This window comes from Heliangelus exortis, chromosome 1 (genome assembly GCF_036169615.1).
Source record: "Heliangelus exortis chromosome 1, bHelExo1.hap1, whole genome shotgun sequence".
Taxonomy (NCBI): Eukaryota; Metazoa; Chordata; class Aves; order Apodiformes; family Trochilidae; genus Heliangelus; species Heliangelus exortis.
Genome location: NC_092422.1, coordinates 197,493,869 through 197,511,511, shown reverse-complemented (window position 1 = coordinate 197,511,511; position 17,643 = coordinate 197,493,869). Strand labels below are relative to the sequence as shown.

Genomic DNA, 17,643 nt, shown 5'->3' with positions numbered 1-17,643 from the left:
GTGCCCAGCACAGGGGATGATCCCTGCCCTGCTCCTGCTGCCCACCCCACTGCTGGTCCCAGCCAGGATGCTGGTGGCCACCTTGGCTACCTGGGCACACACCCAGCTCATGTTCAGCTCTGTCAACCAACACACCCAGGTCCTTTTCTTTCCTAAATACAAACTTCATGGAACACTGGAATGTTCCCTTAGCCTCAGAGCCACCCCAGAGCTGCAGAATCTCAGAGCAGGGCTCTGGGCTGGTTTGGTTCACACAACCCCACGGGACCCCTGAGTTCTGGATCTCCAAACCTGCTGGAACGAAACCCTCCTCACCACCACCTTCCCTCACACAAGTTTCACAGGGACGTTTTGTAGCATCTCATCCAAATCACAATCATCACAACTACATTAAAAGCAAACTGACATCAGAGGCTGTATTTCAGGTGAGCTATCACTATGTCCATGTTAATTAACAAGAATATTTCCCTTAAAACAACTTTTGCTCACTCCAGAGCACTGCCCTTTGGATTTTACCCACTTTTGAGCCACTCCTACCACTCCCCCTTCCTTCCCATTTGTTTTCCTGATTTTCCTCCAGGTGAGCTCTATTAATAATCTTTTTCCAGACAGCTTCCCCAGAACACTTTGATTTTTGGAGCACTCAGTAATCGTATCAAACAGAGAAAATGTTCAAACTGATCCCCAAGAAACTCTCCCAGTGGCCTTTTTCTTCTCAGCATTTTCTCTCCTCATTCTGCCCTTTACCATCTCTCCTCAGGATGTGGCTGTTCCACCACAATTCCTACAGGAGCCTTTCCCAGTCCTGCTCTGGCCATCATACCAAATATCTTCATCATCTCCAGGAAGAAAGAAGATTTCCTGATTTCTTGTATTTAGAGCTGCCAAAGAGCGAGCTGGGATTAGTTTGGGGCCATTTAAACCTCTGATTTTCATCTCATTTTTTTAACATTGCATTTTTTACTGTTCCCTCCAGGAGCAGCTGAGGAGTCATCTCCACCCTGTCCCTGCAGCCTCTCCAAGCATCTTCAGAGAGCATAAGGTGACCCCAGCTCTGCATCAGCAGAGGTTTCAGCTTCAGAAGCAGCAAAGTCAGTCCAGTACCTGGGAATCTGAGCACAGCTTCTCATTGCTGGCTCCTCCTGAGTGTTCCAGACTTAATCCCTCCCCAGACACTGCCTCATCCTCACTCCAGCTGCTCTCTGGCTCTACAGAGGTCTGGGGTTTGGGGTTTTTTTGCCCCATCCCTGGCAGTGTCTCAGCCCAGGCTGGATGGGGCTTGGAGCAGCCTGGGCAGGGGTTGGAATGGGATGAGCTTCAAGGTCCCTTCCCACCCAAACAATTCCATGTTTTTATGATTGTAACCAAAGACAGAAAGCAGCTTGGGAAGGAAGAAGCCCTGTGCAGGAGGAGATGGTCAGCTCCCAGGTCTGGTTGCTATGGAGATCAGGTGCAAGGAGGGAGCATGAGGAGGTGGCATCATGTTGAAGGCCAGGGGGATCAAAGATGGTTTCAAGAAAGAAAAAATCACTAACAATAAAAAAAATAAAATTAAAAAAAAATCAAAACCAAACAAAAACAGAAAAAAAAGAGTAACTTATTCCCCACTGACAAAGCCAATGAGTGCAGCCCAAACAAGACAAAGCTCATGAAGCCAAAACACATTTTCTATCATGAAGCAAATGGGATGAGAGATGCCAAGGTGCTGCATTCCCAGATGATGCCTATGGAAATGTGATTTTATACAACAGGACCACAAGGCTTTTTTTAACCCAACCCACATGGCTCTTCCTGCAGCAGCAGGAGCACTCAACTCCAACAATTCATTTTGCTTTCTCCAGCATCCCAAAAACATCACCACTCCTCATCTGCTGCCAGGGCCACTGCTTCTGGACCTACACCTAAGGGTAGTCCAACCAGAATTTCCAAATTACCCTTTCTAAAAAAATCAAACAGAAGACAACATGTTTTTTTCTTTTCCTTCAGGAAGGTCTCTTGCAGGAGGGGGGCACTGCAGGGTAAAGTCCCCAGTTTTTAAGTTTAAATAACTGAGCCCTTTCTACCTGGGTCCTTTGCCATGCAATGGTCACACTGAACCTCCCACTGAAGGGCTTAGAGAAACCAATAAATGAAAGAGTCCAAAAGAAACACTTTTTTTGTTTATTTTTAACAATGATGATGTTGATCTGCATACTCTGCCTCATCTCAGGAGGGGGAATCAAGGTGAAGAATCAAGGGTCCTTCACTTGTGTCTTTATGTCCCTAAGGGTCTCTCCAAGACAAGGACCTTAACAAAATGAGCAAAAAAATGCTTTTGCTCTGCTACCCAAGGTATTTGACAACAGACCCCGTGGAGCCTCCAACACAGTGCTTCAAAATTTGTCACAGATAACGTTTTCTGGTCAGAGAGCTTTTTTCCAAGTCAGGTTCATTCTTCCTGTGAACATCTGTACCTCAGGGATTTAGATACCCAAGGTGAGGCTTGAGGAGGCTCTGAGCACCCTGATCTCCTTGAGGGTCTCCCTGCTGACTGCAGGGCTTGGACTGGGTGGCCTCTGGAGGTCCCAAATTATTCTGTGATTCTATGATTTAGAAGAAATCAAGAAAATTGTTACAAGTTTCTTGCTCATGACTCAGCACCACTGATACAGCAAAGCTCAGTCTGAGTGACTGGTGCTGCAAGGCTTGGTTAGAAAGGAGAGAGCTCAGCTCTGACCCCCAAAACCACCCAAAGAGCTTCCTCCCCCCCCCCCATCTGCTGCCCTCTGAGCATTCTGAGGCAGAGCTCACCCAGACACTGTGGGGATGCAGATGGTCTCATGCCCAGCAGAACCAGAACCAAGATCCTCATCCAGCAGCACATCTGGAAGGCCACTTTATCCTTTGAAAGTTCCTTTTACACATCAGGGGTCCAACACTTCAAGTCAACCCTACAGCATCTTTCTGGGGGTCCTGGTTTAGTGCTGGACTTGGCAGGGCTGGGGAAATTCTGGACTTGATTTTCACAGAACCCCAGACTGGTTTAGGTTGGAGGGAGCCAAAAGTTCTTCCAGTTCCAACCCCCCTGCCATGGGCAGGGACCCCTCCCACCAGCCCAGGGGGCTCCAAGCCCCATCCAACCTTCAACCCCTCCAGGGATGGGGCAGCCACAGCTTCTGGGGGCAACCTGGGCACCCAGGGGCTCAGCACCCTCACCCCAAACAATTTCTCCCTAATGTCCAATCTAAACCTCCCCTCTTTCTCCAGATAAAATCTATATAAAAACAACAGGGTGCAAGCAAAAAGGAGCAGTTGGTAGAAGTGGTCACTTTTTCTTAAAGATGATGGATAAGTTCCTTGGATGAACTCAAGGAAGAGAATAGGGACCAAAGTGCTTTTTAGACCACAGCTAAATGCTTCTCATTAAAAATTTAATTTTTTCCCTAATTTTACTGATAACATTAATTTTCAACTATTCATTTGCCTGTCTTTCACTTCCCCTCCCACTACAAAACAAGCCCCAGCCACCTATTGTGGGGCACTTATTTTCCCCATCTCTAATTTCCAGTTTTTTAAAACTGGAGAAGTCCTGAGCTGCATGAAGATGTGCTGGAGATTAACAGCTGTGAACAGTTTAAAATAAGCTTTCCATAGCTGGGCATTTCTTCACCAAGCTGCTCTCCCCCCCACCAGCCTGCCTTTATTTGTACCCCAGGCTGCTTACAGCCATGGGGATGTTAAAAACACTCCCTGCTCCAGAGCTGCTCAGGTTTCCCTTCCTTCAGCAACAGGGGAGAAAGAGCTAAATCAGAATATGAGGACATCAGTACAAACATGGCAGGGGCCAAGCTTTGCATTCTTGATGCTCAAGATAACTCCTGGTATTTTGCTTCTAAAGCTGTTTCTAGGTCTTGTATTTGGGTAAAAAAAGACTGAAATGTACTCATCTCAGCCTGCAGATTTCCCCCAGCAGTGGAGGAGGCAGCAAGAAGCACCAGGAGCTGCTGGGCTGCCCAGGGCATTCCATGCAGCTCAGGCTTCAGGGAGCAGAGATCAGGGGGATGTGGAGCAATTCTGCCTCCCCAGAGAGCCAAGAAATGCTCTGTGCCAGCACTGGGGGGACTCAGCCCCTCTGCTCCCCCTGGTGCTTCCATCAGCTCTGCAGCAGGTACTGCCACTGACCTGGGACACATCCCAACCATCTCCAGATCACATCCAGGAATCCCTGTTGGTCCCACTGAGCTCTGGACTCAGGATGTTTACAGATGTAAAACAGAAGATTGGAGCTGCTGCTTTTCCAGCAGTTCACTGAGTCACAGCTGCAGCGATGTGATCCGGGCAGCCAGCTCACTGAACAGCTTCCTTAAGATCATTATTTTGCTTTACACCTAAAATGAGCACAGGTATATTTTTAATTTTTATGGATAAGCAGCACCTTCCCTGCAGCAGCACAGAGCACCAGGAAGGCAGCTCTGGAGCAAGGAGAGGTGGTCTCACAACTCATCGTGTGCTCTGCTGCCTTCTGACCACCATCTCTGGTGTCAAAATAAAACAAAAATCACCACTGATTTGTTCTCTTTCAAAAGCAAGACTCTGGGCAAGGCAGGTGAGCTCTGGAGGAGCAAAGCCCTTCCCTGAGGGCTCCCACCAGCAGAGCTCTGACAAACCCTGGCATGGGAATACAAATAAAAGGACAAATTTCATCCTGCAGTTCACAGCAAGAAACACAGCAGGTTCAAAATACTTTTTTAGAGTAGATTTGAGTCATTTATGCTAAGGAGCAGCTTTTAAGGAAGGCACTGGGAGGAGGCAGTATCCTTGCTCATCAGAACCAGGGGGTTACTAAGCCTATGGAGCCAGGGAAATTCCCTCCTCTTGCCCAGGGGGAGAGCTCTGAGCCCTCAGAAGGTGCTCACATCACTTCTGGAGTTTTCCAGTTTAAGGAAACAAGTTCTCTCTGACCCAAGTTGCCATTTTTTAGGATTAGCTGCTTTAATTTGATAGGGGTAGAACTAAACTGTCATTCAAACTCCTGCAATTTGCCAACACTCCACTGCATGAGCTTTTTAACATGCAGAAGGAATACAGAGGCTTCAATCAAGAACCAGAAAAACACACAGAACAACCCCTGGCTGCACAATGACTCTGGGGCAGAGGTCTGAAAACATTAAATTTAAAGAAAAATAAAATATTTCCCTCTTACTAAGTCTGTTTCAAAGGAAGCACCACTTTTTATCTTATTCTTTATAGGAGTAGATTGTCAAAAGTCTCTTCACTCTCCTTGGGGTTTTTTTACTTACTTTTTATACTCTGAATTCTGCATTTGCATTATTTTGTGCAGGATTTTTCCTGTGGTCAGTTCCATTGCCTTACTGAGTATGGGCAGATGCACAAAACCCCTACAGCATTTTCCAACCTTTTAGAATGCTCCAAGCACTCCAAGATCAGTAAAAATGAACATGGAGGGCCAGGAGTCACCGTGGGGAGCTCCTGGAAATGGGAAGGAAATTACCAAGATTTACTGATCTTTTAATTCAAGCCTATTTAAGCCCAATTCCTGATAAAACATTTAACATTTTCCATTTAGTTACCAAGTGGAAACACATGGAAATGCTGAGAGCAGTACATTATTCTTGTTTCCAAAAATAAAGTATTTTTTAATACTTCTGACTTTCCTGTAGCATCCTTTCTGTTACAAAAAGACCAAGGACAAACCTAACCCCAGCAGCTATGTCAGAGCTGGAGAAGTTTCCTAAGTCCCATTTAGTTCATTCTGTCTCTTCAGCCTTGACAGGCATGAATTCCTGATGTGCATTTTAAGGTTATTTTATGGTTTTGGGGGTGTTTTTTGCTAAGTTTTAATACTAAGCCTCCTTTGTTTCCTCTCTAAACATAAATAATTTTAAGCTTTGCTACACAGAGCAAAAGGGAAGAAGAAGACAAAAAAAAAAGGAAATTCTCTCCAATTGCAGCACCTGAGGAAGCTGTAGGGCAGCCACCCAGGAGCTCAGCACCTTTAGAATGCACAAAGTGCCACCTGGTTTAACTTGGTGACACACAATTTAAATAACCCACAAAGAAAAGAGCTGGGCCAGGACAGTGTGACTGATACTCACCTGAATTCCCACTGGGATGTTCTGCATGTGCTTCTCAAACAGCTTGAAAGGAAAGCTCAGTGTGTGTGTGTGTGTGTGTGTGCAGCTGGTTCAAGTGTAAGAAATACACCAAAACCAGTGTGAAAAGAAAAAGAAAAAGCCAGCAAACAGGGCCCCAAAAGAACCATTGCTGCTCCTTGTATTCATAAGTTATCTTGAAAGGTGAACATTTACCAGTGATAAAAAATGAGTTAGTTTAAACATCCCAAAGCTGTCAGAAGAGCTGCAGAATGATGTCATGTTAATAAGGCACTGGACAATGAAAATGCAGATTTAACCCAGTGCTGGCAGAGCACAGCTCTGTTCAGGGGAGAAGCCCCACTCAGCACCAGCTCCTGAGGCTGCTCCATCCCTGGGAGCAGGGACCTGGGGCACAACTGCCCAAACCTTGGCCAGGGGCACACGAGGAAAATAAATACTTGCAGGGTTTATAAACATCACAAACAGGTACCTGAGCAGCAACTACATCATTCCAGGTGAATCTGTCTTTTTGAAAAGAGGACAGGCAGGGAACAAGCAATTTGTCCCTGTCCTCTACATCCTGACTGGCAAAGCCCTCCCTCTGGGCTTGGGTCAGTCTCAGCCAGGAGCTTTCCACATCTCCAGCATCCTCTGGATCCTCAGAATTCTCTCAGTCCCCACCAGTCCCAGAGCCAGGCTGCCCCTGCCTCACCTGGATGCATCCCATGCTCCTGCACCACAAGTCCCTTCCCTGCTCAACTCCCACACTCTGCTCCCTGCCCCATCCCACATTCTGGGAACCCCTTCTCCCACATATGCTCAGATGATCCCAGGAAGGAGCCATCTCCCTTCCCTATGGAGGCCTTTGTTTATCCACAGCCTGGATAAACCACCCCAGGAGCCCCTCCTCTGGGATGCACAGCAATCCTCCTGAAGAAACACAACATTTCATCACACAAACAGAGCAGCTCCTCTTTGTTACAGCCACCTGGAACTGGATCTCAGAGCCACAGCCCAAGAACCTCAGTACAGAGCAGCAGCCACAGAGGCAAAAGGAATGTCAGGAGTTATTACAAAACAAGAACAAGCAAGTGAACAGAAGGCATCACATCACTTGCCCATCCTGTGCCTGCATCTCAGGTGCTGCTCTGCTCAGCTTCTCTTCAAAGTGATGGAGCAGAAGGAGAAACAAACAAACAGCTCAGCTACCAGGGGAAGATGCAGGGAATGTGGTGCATGACCACAGCTCAGAAAAACACAGACACAGAGGAAGGTACCACAGCTGTGGAGGGGCTGAACAGACATTAACAGCTTCCCCAGGAGTGGGGACACCTCTCAGAGTCACTGAGCACTCAAGTGCAAACCAGACAGAAGGAAACACTGATGATGTTCTGCATGGGAAGAGCAGAGCCTGTGAGGCTGAACTCTCAGAGAGGGTTATGGAGGTCAGAAGCTCAGCTGAGCTCAAAAACTCAGCTGGTTACAACCCTCAGGTGTTTTACAGCCACTGCTGCTCCAGAACAGTCACTGCACCAGGTGAGTGTCAGAAAATGGAGTTCACACTGTTCTGAACCTCTCCCAAGGACACCAATAGCAGGAGCAGGTACTGGGGGGGTCCTGAACCAGCTGGACCTTGAGGGTGACTCATGTGCCAGACCGGGCTCCAGTATGATTTCTGATTTTTTTATGATTTTTTTATTTTATTTCCATGTATCTCACAGGCACAGGCGGCTGGGTACCATCCACATGCTCCAGTTCCTAAATGACTTCCAGAACAACCTTCACAGAAAAGGGTTTGGGTTGGAAGGGACCTTTAAAGGCCACCCAGTCCAACCCCCTGCAGTGAGCAGGGACATCTCCAACCACACCAGGTTGCTCCAAGTCCCATCCAACCTGTCCTTGGAAGTTTCCAGGGATGGGGCACCTGCAGCTCCTCTGGGCTCCCTGTGCCAGTGCTTCACCACCCTCAGCACAAACCATTTCTTTCTTACCTTTAGTCTGAGCATACCCTTATTTTCCAGCAGTTTCCAGCCATCAGGTCTGACACTCAGCATAAACATGTAACAGCTCCCTCAGCAGCAGCACCTGTATTTACAGCTCACCTAAAACCTGCACTTTTCTGCAGCAAAACTCCTCCTCCTCCTATAAAGCAGTTTCAATAATGCCTTTAATTCACAACCTATTCCCCCTGGGAAACCTTGGTTCATGTAACAGCCTCTTACCTTTGTAGCAGTAATAAACCTTTTTCCAACTGAACTGCTGAGAGGACAAGGACCAAGCCAGCCCCTCACTGCCAGCACTGGGCACCCACAGAGAGCCCATCCATCCATCTCCAGATACATTCCTAAGGCAGAGAATCCCATTCTGCAGGAAAGGGGAGTTCCTCTTGTTGCTTTCACACTGCCTGCTTGGTCATTTTGTTGAATGCTTCCTATTTCTCACCTTAGGAAAATCCCAGCCTATTCATTTTCACAACCCCAAGGAGAATCAGAGATTGATTTGGGGGGGAAGGGACCTCCAAAGGTCACCTAGACCAACCCCTCTTCAGCAAGCAGGGACACCTCACCCAGATCAGGTTGCTCAGAGCCTCCTCAAGCCTCACCTTGAACATCTCCAGGGATGAGGCCCCAATCCCTCCCTGGGCACCCTGTGCCATTGTTCCATTGCCCTCAGGGTACAGAATTGTTCCTCACATCCAGTCTAAATCTGCTCTTCTCTAATTCAAAGCCATTCCCCCCTTGTCCTCTCACTCCAGGCCCTTGCACACAGTCCCTCTCCAGCCTTCCTGCAGCCCCTCAGACACTGGAAGGTCCCCATTAGGTCTCCCCAGAGCCTCCTCTTTGGTGTTCCAGACCCCTCAGCATTTCTGTAGCCCTGCTCTGGACCACTCCACCAGCTCCATGTCCTTCCTGACTCAGGGCTCCAGACCTGGATGCAGTAACCCAGGTGAGGTCTCAGCAGAGCAAAGTGGCAGAGTCCCCTCTCTGGCTCTGCTGGCCACGTTTCCTCTGATGCAGCCCAGGATGCTTTTCACCCCCCAGCACCCCCAGGTCCTTTCCTGCAGGGCTGCAGAACCTCATCCCCCAGCCTGGACTGACATGTGGAGTGTTCTGACCCAGGTGCAGGACCCTGAACTTGGTCTTGCTGAACCCCACAAGGTTCACCTGAGAAATGAGACTGCAGGACATTTCCACACTTTACTTCTTGCAACAGCCACCAGCAGTTCCCAGAGGACAGGGAAGTCACCAGGGAAAAAAAAAAAATGACATCTTCTTCCCATCAATTATGTACATGAGATCAGAGGTCAAGGTTTGAGCAGCACTTACCAGTCCAACCTGGTTTCAGGACTAACCTGACCACACACCACCTGCACTGCAGAGGAACGGAGCTCCTGGGGAACCTCCTCTCCCAGCAGGACCATCCCAGTGATGCCTCCAGCTATCAAATCTGAGGAACCACCTCACCAGCAACCTCCAGCACACAGAACAGAGCACAGGAGAGCACGAGATCACTACTGAGCTTCAGGAGGAAAGGCAGAGCTGCACATACCTTCAGCAGAAGTTACTTCAAATGTGAAATCTTCTCCACGGACAGAGAAACATTTGGGTTACAGTTCCTGGAATACACCCAGCTTCAGAAAATTATTTTCATCCAGTGTGAACTCTTTCTCAAGCTTCCTTATCCTGGAAAATATTTTTAAAAGTTACTGTTAACCAAAGGCAACTGAGGGCCAAAGACTTCTCTATTTTTTTTCCTAAACAAACCTCCACATAACCTTTCAGCCCAACACAGAATCTGAGCAAGACCAGTGCTCTTGGCAAAGCCCAGCCCAGCACCATGGCAGACACAGCCCCTGCAGTGTCCCCCCCTCCTCTGCTGGAGCCCTGGGCAAACCTGAGCCCTGCCAGCAAGCCCAGGACATGGGGAGGGGGGGTGAACAGCCCCTGCCCAGCTCTGGGCACAGCCTGGAGACCTCTGACTCCTTCAAGCACACACACAAGTTTTGTTTTCTTGACATCACTTCAAAAGCAAGCTACAGGTTGCCAAGGAAACCCCGGGGTCACTTCACTTGTTCCCAGAACAACTGCAGCAGGAACACCCCAGGAGTTCAGGCTGGGGCCCATCACAGGCAGCCAGCACCCAGCACCCAACCCAAGGACACAGAGGCTGCACTGGGACTCCCAGAAGAGGACCCATTCTTAGGGCAAACACTCCACAAGTCTGGAGCAGCTTTGCTCAGCTCAGTGCAGGATGGGGAGGAGGAGGAATGGCAGGAGAAGAAGAAGGAGCTCCCCTCTCAGCAGGGATCACTTCACTGGAGGTACAAGATTCACCACAGCTGAATTCAGCACCAGGGCCAAGCAGCAGCAGCACACAGGATTTTATTGAGCACATCTAAAGTCTGCCAACCAATTCCTTCCTTCCTCCTGCTCCCTGGAGATGATCCAGGGCTGGAGCACCCTTGGATCCAGGAGGAGAGGCTGAGGAGCTGGGACTGTTCAGACTCCAGGGGGACCTTAGAGCTGCCCCCCAGTCCCTGAAGGGAACCTACAGGAAGGCTGCAGAGTGACTTTTCAGAAGAGTGTCCAGTGCTAGGAGAAGGGGAAATGGTTTGAAAGTGCAGGAGAAGAGGTTCAGGCTGGAGCTGAGGAAGAAGTTCTTCAGCAGGAGGGTGCTGAGACTCTGGAACAGATTGCCCAGAGAAGTTGTGGCTGCTCCCTCCCTGGAGGTGTTCAGGGCCAGGTTGGATGAGGCTCTGAGCACCCTGGGCTGGGTGACAGGGACATTTCTGCATGAGCTGCATGGAGGTGGCTGGCAGAAAAACTAAAGAGAACCACAGAACATTTCTGGTTGGAAAAGACCTTCAAGACCATGGAGTTCCACCATTTACCTTACCCCCCCCCCAAGTCCAAACAAAGCCTCCTGAGTTGGGAGGGACCCACCAGCATCACCAAGTCCAGCTCCTGGCAGCCCTTGATGCTGTTTTTAACACCACGTCCACACAATGAGATTCAGGAAGAACAGGAGCAAGAACACAGCTTGTTCTTTCTCAAAGTGCATCCCCCATGGGACATCTTAAGGACACAACCAAGTGGCCAAGTGGCATCTCCCTGAAGTGGCCTCCCCAGGACTGGTGGAACCTCCTGGACATTGTCCTTCTAACCAAGGAGTGAGGAATTCATCTCCAGCATTTGAAACAACTGAGACCAGCCCCACACACCTCTCACCTTTTGCTTTTATTTTATACTCATCTCAGGTTTTTTCTTCAATTATTTTTTAACTGAGAGAGTTAATGAATGAATGTCCAGGTAAGAGTGGCAGGACAGCAGGATCTCGGACCTATTGCATTTCAACACAGCTGAAACAGGTTTGGGAAATGTGCTTAAGCATTTCCTGACATTCTGAACACTTCTTACATGCTGAAACTTCAGCCTCACTCTCTTCTCAGACATGTGCTTTGTTTTATCTGACATCCCATTTGAAACAAAGCACAATAAAGTAGTTAAAGTAAGTAAGATATTTTCTGCCTCCTCTCCTAATTTTAATTTTTTTGCTAATTTCACTGCATGCTAACCAGCTCCAGACACAGACATGTTAAATATTTAGCATAGTGGTTTAGGGTAGGGCTCTGGACACAGGTGTGTAGTGAGAGGATGGGGGAAATGACTGCAAACTTGAGGAGGGGAGATTTAGGTTGGACATCAGGAAAAAAATTTCCTGTGAGGGTGCTGAGCCCCTGGTTGCCCCCAGGAGCTGTGGGTGCCCCATCCTGGAGGTGCTGAAGGGGTTGGATGGAATCAGAGGAGCTGTGAGGTCCCTTCCAACCCCAACCAGTCTGTATAGACACGGAGAAGTTCGGTTTGGAAGTCAGAGCATGCCCTGGAGTTGCCAAAACCCAAGTGCCTCATTTCTAAGAGGAGAAATCATCCACCTCAGCAGAACAATGAGCAGCTCCAGTGATTTCCTGAAATAGGGCAGAGAGAATAAACCCAGCAGATAAACATCTCCCCTCTACTCGGACTTCAGAGGAGACATAACCCAAGTCATGAATTCTCCAGCACACACTCAGCAGGAGGCTGAGCTGACAGGCACCAGCAAGCTCTTTTTAAAAGGCTTTTTAAAGGTTTCACACTGAAATAATTCAGCATGTGTGGCTTCAGAAAAGCAGAACCACCCCACATCTTACCTCACCTCCAGGAGAACCTCACTGCTCAGGGGCTCACTGCTCAGGGCCTCACTGCTCAGGGCCTCACTGCTCAGGGCCTCACTGCTCAGGGCCTCACTGCTCAGCACCTCACTGCTCAGGACCTCACTGCTCAGCACCTCACTGCTCAGGGCCTCACTGCTCAGCACCTCACTGCTCAGCACCTCACTGCTCAGCGCCTCACTGCTCAGGACCTCACTGCTCAGGGCCTCACTGCTCAGGGCCTCACTGCTCAGCACCTCACTGCTCAGCACCTCACTGCTCAGGACCTCACTGCTCAGCACCTCACTGCTCAGCACCTCACTGCTCAGCACCTCACTGCTCAGGGCCTCACTGCTCAGCACCTCACTGCTCAGCACCTCACTGCTCAGCACCTCACTGCTCAGGACCTCACTGCTCAGGACCTCACTGCTCAGCACCTCACTGCTCAGCACCTCACTGCTCAGCGCCTCACTGCTCAGCACCTCACTGCTCAGGGCCTCACTGCTCAGGGCCTCACTGCTCAGGACCTCACTGCTCAGCACCTCACTGCTCAGCACCTCACTGCTCAGCGCCTCACTGCTCAGGGCCTCACTGCTCAGGGCCTCACTGCTCAGGGCCTCACTGCTCAGCACCTCACTGCTCAGGACCTCACTGCTCAGGGCCTCACTGCTCAGGGCCTCACTGCTCAGGGCCTCACTGCTCAGGGCCTCACTGCTCAGCACCTCACTGCTCAGCACCTCACTGCTCAGGGCCTCACTGCTCAGGGCCTCACTGCTCAGGGCCTCACTGCTCAGCGCCTCACTGCTCAGGGCCTCACTGCTCAGGGCCTCACTGCTCAGGGCCTCACTGCTCAGCACCTCACTGCTCAGCACCTCACTGCTCAGGGCCTCACTGCTCAGGGCCTCACTGCTCAGCGCCTCACTGCTCAGCACCTCACTGCTCAGGACCTCACTGCTCAGGACCTCACTGCTCAGGACCTCACTGCTCAGGGCCTCACTGCTCAGCACCTCACTGCTCAGCACCTCACTGCTCAGGGCCTCACTGCTCAGCGCCTCACTGCTCAGGACCTCACTGCTCAGCACCTCACTGCTCAGCACCTCACTGCTCAGGGCCTCACTGCTCAGGGGCTCACATCCCACAGGTGTCACACCTGTCCCACAGGTGTCACACATGTCACACAGGTGTCACACATGTCCCACAGGTGTCACACAGCTGTCACACACGTCCCACAGGTGTCACACACGTCCCACAGCTGCCACACACATCCCACACATGTCCCACAGGTGTCACACATGTCACACAGGTGTCACACACGTCCCACAGGTGTCACACGTCACACAGGTGTCACACACGTCCCACAGGTGTCACACGTCACACAGGTGTCACACATGTCCCACAGGTGTCACACAGCTGTCACACACGTCCCACAGGTGTCACACACGTGTCCCACATGTCCCACAGGTGTCACACATGTCACACATGTCACACAGGTGTCACACAGGTGTCACACAGGTGTCACACAGGTGTCACACACGTCCCACAGGTGTCACACACGTCCCACAGGTGCCGTGCTGCAGAGCTCTGGTGTGGGTGTCTCAGGGAGCTCTGGGCAGCTCAGAGGTGCCACAGGGAGCAGCAATCACTGTGCAAGAACCAGGAGCAGTCCCAGGATGCAGAGAGCAGGGAGCAGAGGGGCTCAGGGTGGGGTCCTGTTCCTCTGAGTTAACTCTGTGTTTGACACACAAAGCTTTCCACAGGTGCTCCACGTGTCACTACCCCAGAGAGGACACAAACAGACCCAGGCAGAAAATCCTGTGCATCCCCACCTGCAGGCACAGCACCAGCTCCAGGCTCAGCTCCAGGGGAGCCCCAGCACCACCCCAAGGAGCTTCCTTCCCTCCAAGAGCAAATTCCCACTCGGCATCCCAAGCTCTGCCATCCTTACCTCACCCACACTGAGCAGGGTGTGAAGCTGGGGGACAAATAAATCCCCTGCTCAATGGTACCTCAGGACTCCCAGCCAAACCTCTCCAACAGTCCTGAGAACCACCAAGGCAGGAAAAAGCCCCAAACTGAACCACTTCCACTTCAGGGAAGAACGTTGGCAAAACACCCAAGTAACTTGCCCAAAGTGTAGTGTGAGCAAAACCTGAAGGAATTCAGGAGACTGCTGAGTTACAGCTCCTCTCAGCAGACAGCACTTGTTTCCAAATATCCAAAATAACTAAAAATAGCAATGCCTCTCTCATGCTTCCAGGCAGATTACCTCAAAAATGCAAATTAAAATGTCAGGAGTGAAAGTCCAGTTTGAGAACAGCTTAGTTTGAAGTCACCATGAAACTAAAGCACACTGGAGCTTTTCCATCCCCTTTCCTTACAAATCCCTGCACGTGGAGCCCATCTTCCCCACCACTGCCCTGTGCACTCCCTCAGACTCCAGGTTTTGAGAGCTATTCCACAGCCTTTTTACTGAATCCACCCAAAAAACTATGAAAAGCTCATTAGCAAGCAGTTAAAAATCCACCACAGAACCCCCTACAATGGAGGAGCATTTAGGTTTTAGCAAGTCATTAAAAAAATGTTTAATATATCCCAGCTTCTCAACTACCTCCTGAGCCCCTCTCAGAAACCCAACTACCTACTGAGCCCCTCTTTTTTTTCCACCTGAAAAAGAGACTTTTTGAAGGATCAATGGTTTGGGTTGAAGGGATCCTGAAAATCATCAGATTCCAACTCCCCTGCCATGGTCAAGGACCCCTCCCCCAGCCCAGGGTGCTCCAAGCCCCATCCAACCTTCAACCCCTCCAGGGATGGGGCAGCCACAGCTTCTGGGGGCAACCTGGGCACCCAGGGGCTCAGCACCCTCACCCCAAACAATTTCTCCCTCCCTCCCTCCCTGCCCAAGAAACAGAATCCTGGAATGGTTTGGGTTGACAGAGAACTGAAAGCTCAGCTCATTCCAACCCCCCTGCCATGGGCAGGGACACCTCCCTCCCAGATTGCTCCAAGCCCCATCCAACCTGGCTTTGAACACTGCCAGGGATGGGGCAGAGACTCTTTTCCTGGGCAACCTGGTTCTAAAGCTCAGCACCCTCACCCCAAACAATTTCTCCCTCCCTCCCTCCCTCCCTGCCCAAGATCTCCTCTCCATCTCCCCTCTCCCAGCTGCAAACCCTTCCCCCTCGGAGGGTCCCATCCCTCCAGGCCCTTGTCCCAAGTCCCTCCCCAGCTTTCCTGGAGCCCCTTCAGGCACTGGAAGGTGCTCTGAGCTCTCCCAATTGCATCCCCACCTCTCTCAGGTGAGGGTCTCACCTCCAGCTCCCCACTGTCACCTTACAGCCATTCCCCTTTCTCTACCCCTTGATGCTCTTACCAAACCTGCACAACCTATCACACATCCCTGGGCTTTTCCTGTGCCAGGGGGACCTTGTACAACCACCCAGAGCTGGCAGAGGCAGCAGACTGGCAGGGCTGTCCCTGAACACCCCCCCAGCTCTGGTTCTAACCTGGGTGGGCACCTCCAGCCCTGCATCCCCCCAGCTGTGCCCCTCTCCCCGGGCTCCCCAGGGCTGTCCCAGGGCACAGGAACAGCTCCAGTCCTGGGCACCAAGGTCCCAGTGCCACTGCTGGGGCAGGGGATGCTGAGCCAGCCCAGGGAGAACTCAGACTGAAGCAGACCTGCAGCAGGGACACTGCAGAGCTCAGGTGCCTCTTGCAGTGGTCCTGTGCTTAAAAAAAAAATAAGATATTAAAAAGAAAGCAGACACGAGGATGGTGTTGGTAGGCAGAGAGCTCTCTCCTTGGTCTCCTCCTGCTCTGGTCCCTCCTGCCATGGGAGAAGCAGAGACCCAGCAGGGACCAGAGCTGGGACACAGCTGCCCCCCAGGCACCATGGCTGGGAAAGGAGGTTCTCTGAAAAGGAGAAGAAAATAGTGAGGAGGATGAGAATTCCTAGATAAGACAGGGAGACAACTCGTGCCTTCCCCAGGTGTCCCTGCAGCACCTCACTGCAGGCAGGAGCAGGAGTGAAGAGTGAAAAAAAAAATAATGGGTGTGCATGTTTTGATAATACTATATAAAAAGCAGCTATTTTGGAAGAAATTTAAAGCCTTCCCACTGCCTTGGTTACCTTCATATGCTTGATCAGAAATATCAAGCAAGATTAAGTAAATTCAGCTTTTTATATAAGCTATGACATTAGTAAAGGCTTTACTAATGAAGTCAGAATTTTAGTTTCCCAAACTCTGCAGGGTATCTCCATGGCAATCACACAGCTAACCAGAGCATCAGGTAATTTACACAGGAGGGGCAACAGCCACAAACAATTCTCTCATCACTTTTATCTCCACTTGCATACATTTTGGAATTCATTCACCACTTCCCAACCTACTATTTAAGAGTGGTCACAAAAAGAATTAGCATAACCCAAAGAAAAAAAAAACCCCAAACCCAGTACAAGGAGTCATTCTCTCCACCCTACACTGTCAGACTTGCATCAAGTTTCTGAAGCTGGGCTTTTCTGAGGCCTTCAACTATTTCCCATCCTTACATCTGTCAAGATAACACTGCCAGGAATTCAGGGATAAGAGGGTGTAGCAGCTATAAAACTGCCAAGGAGAAGAAAAAACTTGTTAATTATTTCCAAAAGATGGGTGAAAAATCAGAATACTTGTTCTATCTTCTAGAAAGCTGCCAGCAGACCACCCTTCCCCAAGGAGAAAACTTGTCCTTAGGTTTCCAAGGTGCTGCTGTCAGTTCAAGCTGTGGTCTCATTCCTTGTGTGCTGGTTTCTTACTTGGGAATTAATTCACAGGCAGCCAGGAAAAGCCTCCCTGGCTTCCAGTGCTGTGCTGAGCATGGGTACCACTCATCCTCAGCCAGAGCTGCCAAGTGAAGACAAATGCCAAATGACTGAGATGATTACTGCAGATATTCTACACCAACTTGAGGCCATAAACCCTGCACCCTCCTACCAACCTCCACACAGCCCCACGACCATTTCAGATCATGACTGGGCTTTTCTGCTTCCTCATTTCCCAACAAAAAAACTCACGTGTGAAAAATAGTAATTTTTAAAAAATCCATCCCCAACTCTTCTGAGACTCCAAGGAGCTAAATATCCCCACAGTCACTGGCTATAGGAGTAAATAAATACAGCAGCTCACACAAATGGTCACTGTACAGTTCCTGGAGACTTCTGGCATTTATTTATTAGCACACACGTGGTGCTGTTTTTTCAGAAGCTGTGAACAAAGTCACAGGAGATCTTCCTCCAACTTCCATTGCCACCTCATTTTCAGAAGAGAATTTGGCTCCCCACACATTTTCAGAGCGCATGAGATCTTTACAAAAATTGCTGAA

At 50.0% G+C, this 17,643-nt stretch overlaps 1 protein-coding gene across 4 annotated transcripts in view; it reads right to left on the bottom strand.

The window, feature by feature from the left end:
- PPP6R2 (protein phosphatase 6 regulatory subunit 2) overlaps positions 1-17,643 on the bottom strand; it is a 97,698-nt gene that overhangs the window by 55,327 nt on the left and 24,728 nt on the right. For all 4 annotated transcript variants that reach the window (XM_071734281.1, XM_071734278.1, XM_071734280.1 and 1 more), the window contains exon 2: positions 9,645-9,778. The gene's annotated coding sequence lies outside the window, so the exon portion shown is untranslated. The remainder of the gene's footprint in view (positions 1-9,644; positions 9,779-17,643) is intronic.